Genomic DNA, 5,378 nt, shown 5'->3' on the forward strand with positions numbered 1-5,378 from the left:
GGAAGGAAGGAAGGAAGGAAGGAAGGAAGGCTTCTGATTGGCCACTGAAGATCCGATTGGCTATGCAGATTTCTTTAAGAATGCCGCTTTGGCAGCAGCTGCCACCACAGCACACTGCGTTACTTAAATTCAGCTGCGGCCACCATTTTGTGGCTGGCTGTGCTATTTTGTGGCAGCCGTTTTGTCCCTGCGCCCACCGTGCCGCGTCAGAATTCCAAACGTGGCCACAGCCTCAAAAATGCTGGGGGGGCCTGCAGTATGTGTTCCGAAGAGAAGTTTTAAACAAGACAGGGGGAGCCCGCCCGACCACTACAGTTGTTTCCGGAGGCCCTGTTTCAGCGGCCCGTGCCTTCTGAGGCTAGGCAGGTGGCAACCCGGGAGGGGCCTTCTCGGTCGTAGCCCCAAAGCTCTGGAACTCACTCCCCGGGGGAGATTCGTCTGTCCCCGTCTGCGGCTGCCTTCCGCCAGCGGGTGTTGACTTTCTCGCTTCATCTGACATTCCCCCAGTGATCCTTCCGTCCTCACCAATGTTTTAATTACTGCTTGTATGTGCCTTATGTTTTTTAACCCTGTGTTTTAATTGTTTTAATTATGTGTCTTCGGCGAGGGGCTGGTTTTAACGTGACTTTATGTTGTGTGTGCTAAATTGGTAACCGCCACGGGGGCCCTCCTTCTGAGGACAGAACGGCGGTGTACAAATTTTGTAAATAATAACAGTAATAATGAAAAATACAGGGGGGGTGGATAGGGATGCCAGCCTCCAGGTAGGACCTGGGGATCCCCCAGGATTACAGCTCATCTCCAGAATGCAGAGATCAGTTCCCTTGGAGGAAATGGCTGCTTTGGAGGGTGGACTCCGTGGCACTGTACCCCACTGAGGGCCCTGTCCTCCCCCAGGCTCCATCTCAAAATCTCTAGGAGTTTCCCAGCCTGGATCTGACAAACCTAACCCTGCCCCCATCCCCGAGCGTTGGCCCAGGGGAACCTGGCAACCCTTGGAGGAAAGGAGGACGCTACCAAGAAGAATTCCTTCCTCGGCTACACCAGCAAGATCCACTTGTTTCTGGTTTTTCAGATTTGGTTATTCCTATGTAAGCAGATTTCGGAGTACTCCGCTTATCTGTAAAACTCTGTCAGAAACTAACATTGAACAGATTTTCCTGGAGGCATTATGATATCAGGATCACTGTGGTAGTAGTGGTGGAGGAAGAGGAAGAAGAGGAGATTGGATTTATACCCTGCCCTTCACTACCCAAAGGAGTCTCAGAGCAGCTTACTATCTCCTTTCCCTTCCCCTCCCCACAACAGACACCCTGTGAGGTAGGTGGGGCTGAGTGCTCTTTAGAGAACTGCTCCTGAGAGACCAGCTCTGAAAGAACTTGTAACTGACCCAAGGTCACACCAGCCGCTGCAAGTGGAGGAGTGGGGAATCAAACCCGGTTCTCCCAGATTAGAGTCTCCGCTCCTAACCACTATACCAAACTGGCTCTCTGGAGGGATCTGCATTTCAGCATGTGATCCGGGGACAGAAGCAAGGCTGGTAGGAACCTGGCTGTCTAGAAACATGCAACTAGTCCCTAAACATTCAGAAGTCTTTAATTTACTTGAGGTTATTCCTGTGCCCTCTCTCCCTACGGTATGCTCAAGGTGGCTTACAAAACGAAACAATCGAAGAACATAAATGACATAAACAGAAACAAATAAACCATTACAAACTCAGCAAAAAAAAAAGGATGGGCAAGTGGGCATCAATGTGGCAAATGGGGTTCAGTGTGGCCAAGTGCAAGGTGATGCACATTGGAGCCAAAAATCCTAAATATAAATACACATTGATGGGGTCTGAACTGGCAGAGACTGATCACGAGAGAGATCTTGGAGTTGTAGTAAATAACACACCGTGTGTGACTGCAATTAAAAAAGGCCAATGCTATGCTGGGGATTATTAGGAAAGGTATTGAAAACAGATCAGCCAATATCATAATGCCCCTATATAAATAGATGGTGCAACCTCATTTGGAATACTGTGTGCAGTTCTGGTCACCACACCTCAAAAAGGATATTATAGCTTTGGAAAAAGTGCAGAAAAGGGCAACTCAAAGGATAAAAGGGTTGGAACACTCCCTATGAGGAAAGGTTAAAGCGCTTGGTGCTCTTTAGCTTGGAGAAACGACGACTGAGGGGTGACATGATTGAGGTTTATAAGATGATGCATGGGAAAGAGCAGGTAGAGAAAGAGGTACTTTTCTCCCTTTCTCACCATACGAGAACTCGTGGGCACTCCATGAAATTGCTGAGCGGTCGGGTTAGAATGGATAAAAGGAAGTCCTTCTTCACCCAAAGAGTGATTAACACATGGAATTCACTGCCACGGGAGGTGGCAGCGGCTACAAGCATGGGCAGCTTCAAGAGGGAATTTGATAAGCATATGGAGCAGAGGTCCATCAGTGGCTATTAGCCTCAAGGTATAGGTGGGGGCTCTGGGGCAAGGGATGCTCTGTCATCTTGGTGCTTGGGGGGGGGTCAACAGTGGGAGGGCTTCTAGTGTCCTGGCCCCACTGGAGGACCTCCTTGATGGCACTGGTATTTCTGGCCACTGTGTGACACGGACTGGATGGGCCTTTGGCCTCATCCAACACTGGTGTCTCTTATGTTCTTATGCTCACTATCCAACGCGTACGAAATGAGCCTAAAACACATAGCACCTTATAACGAAGCTCATAAAACATTTTCTCAGGCTAGAACGTGAAGCAGACCGTACAAACAAGTTTTTAAAGGATCAACCTTTTCATTAAAAGCCTGGATAAGAAGAAATGTTCTAGCCTGGCCTCCGTGGCACTATAGAGTAGGCGCTGGCAAGCCTCAGGGAGAAGGCTGTTCCACAGGCAAGGTGCCATCACTGAAAAAACCCCGTCTCTGGTTGAAGGCGGGCGGCATGGGGGACAGGGCTTGTGGGGCAGGTCTTAACTGTTAGGCTGAACAGTATGAGAGGAGGCGGACCTCCAAGTAGCCCAGCCCAAGATGTCTAGAATCATAGAATGTGAGAGTTGGAAGGGACCTTGCAGGTCATCTAGTCCAACCCCCTGCACTCTGCAGGAGCATAGCCGAAAGAAAGCCCTACATACCTACAACATACCCGGAAGATGGTCATCCAGCTACTTTGGATTCTACTTTGAATTCTGCCTGGAAACAGACTTGGCAGCAAGGCCCAAAGTCTAAAAATCAGAGAACGGTTAACTAAAAACAGATAAAAATCCAAAAAGTGCAGCGATTACGTGGATATTTATTACAGAACTCCGGTGGCGGTCACGCACCCTTCCTGCTGTGTTCTTCAATGAATGCTGCAGTTCTTGTTACCAAAAAGAGAAAAGCATGTTGCCTGGCCTCTATAAGTAAAGGTAAAGGCTTCCCTTGCTCGAAAGCTAGTCGAATCCGACTCTAGGGATGCCAAGGCGCACGGAACGCTGTTCCCTTCCCCCCGAAGCGGTACCTATTTATCTACTTGCAATTTCTTGCTGCTAGGTTGACAGGAGCCGGGGCCAGAGACGGGAGCTCACTCCATCTTGCGGGACTCGGGTCTTGAACCGCTAAACTACTGACTTTCCGGTCTGCAGCTCAGCGTCTTAACCACTTGAGCCACCGCAGTTCCACCACCTGGCATCTATACACGTGAAATATTTTTCCAGCTTTGTGTTTTAAGAAACAGCATGTAACAACTGGTTATTTTTCCCTGTCAGTGGGCCTGTAAGTGGGGGAAGTGGGCTTTTTGGAAGCAAACTAACCTTCACATTCGATTGCCAACCTCCAGGTGGTGACTGGAGATCTCCTGGAATTAGAAGTGTTCCCCTGGAGAAAATGACTGCCTTGGGAGAGGATGCTGTAAGCCCCTTTGGGTTCATGCTGGGGAAAGAAGCCGGGTATAACAAACTCAATAAATAAAGGAACAAAGTTTTTTTAGTTCAGTGGCACCTCTGAGACCAACGTTAGCTTAGTAACTGGGTTGTGGGGGGGACAGAGGAGGGAAAAGAACTTATTCAGGATGAATCCACCAAAGATACAAAGGGAAGTAAAAGCAGCATACGGCCACATTCTCGCATCCTCTTGTTTGTTTAAGTCATTTAGACCTCACGGTTCTCCCCCCTGGGGACCCCGAGCGGCTTACACCATTATCCTTTCCTCCATTTTATCCTCACAACAGCCCTGTGAGGTGGGTGGGGCTGAGAGAGCGCACGTGACTGGCCCAAGGTCCCCCAGCACACCTCCACGGCCCAAGTGGGGATTCGAACCTGGGTCTCCCACAGATACGATTCCAACACTACGCCACACCGGCTCCTCAAAACATCCTGTCCCATCCTCACAAGAAACGCCCTGCGAAGTACGTTAAGCTGAGAGAGGGGGAGCGTGATCGGCCCAGTGACACCCAGCCTGGCAGAGAGGAAAGATTCGAACCCGGGTCCCGCCTTGACACTCAAAACACGATACCCGAGTAACCGAGACGAAAACCCCTCCTCTGCAGTTTGGTCTCCAACGGCCATCCACCAGTCATTAATTATTATTATTATTCATTATGAATGTTGTTATTCCCTTGTCGTTACCTGTTTTGCCGCTTCCTGCAGACGCAGCAGGGCTCTTCCACGCCCACTGTCTCCTCTCCTCGGCCCGTTCTCCCCCAAGCCTCCCCTCGGCCGCCTGGCCACCGCTTCTCGGCCTCCCCCTCCGCCCAGCGAAGAAGAACCGGCAGCCGTGGGGTCTCCCCCCGCGCGGGCCATCCCCCCCTTCCACGCTTCCCCGGGGGGAGGCGGCACCTCGCCCTCGAGACCCGGGGGTCCCCACTTTTCTAATCCCCTCCCCCCCATTTGCTTTTTTTTTTTAAAAGCACAAAACCAGCTTTTGAGTCGGAAGAGCCGGCACGCCCCTGGGTTATTCGACGGCTCAGGCTCCCCCGATTTTCCCTCCTCGTGCAAAATGGAGGGACGGTGGTCCCTTCGTGTTCGACTTGCACAGGCTACGGAGAGGAGGTGGGGGGGTGGGGTGGGGGTTCCCTTCGCCACTCCGGCCCTCCCAGGCCTCCCGCCCTGCAAGAGGAGGCTCCGAAGCCGTTCTGGGCCGGAGAGGGTGGGCGGCACTGCGGGAGGAAGGACGGGCGGCACCCCTTTTGGAGGGAAGGCTCCCAGGCCAAAAGCAAGGCCCTGAGGGAAGCCCTGAGTTGCCATAGTAACAGGGCCCAGCCAGGCTCAATGCAGACTGGATTCTGCTACAATCCAGATTTGCACCCTTCCCCCCACCCCCGAACTTTGGCCTGGTGCATTCTGAGGGTTGAGAAGTTCCTAGAGTCGAGGGGGGGGGGGTTGATGCAGGGAGTGAGGTTGCCAGTCCCCGGC

The 5,378-nt window shown here is 51.7% G+C and overlaps 1 protein-coding gene across 1 annotated transcript in view; it reads right to left on the reverse strand.

Annotated features, from left to right (window-relative positions):
• The window catches only part of LOC107112039 (serine palmitoyltransferase 3-like), a gene marked incomplete at its 3' end in the record, with an annotated part of 111,331 nt that overhangs the window by 79,293 nt on the left and 26,660 nt on the right, over positions 1 to 5,378 (reverse strand). The window lies entirely within an intron of this gene.

This window comes from Gekko japonicus, unplaced genomic scaffold (assembly GCF_001447785.1).
Source record: "Gekko japonicus isolate JY-2015 unplaced genomic scaffold, Gekko_japonicus_V1.1 scaffold3379, whole genome shotgun sequence".
In the NCBI taxonomy this organism is placed as follows: domain Eukaryota; kingdom Metazoa; phylum Chordata; class Lepidosauria; order Squamata; family Gekkonidae; genus Gekko; species Gekko japonicus.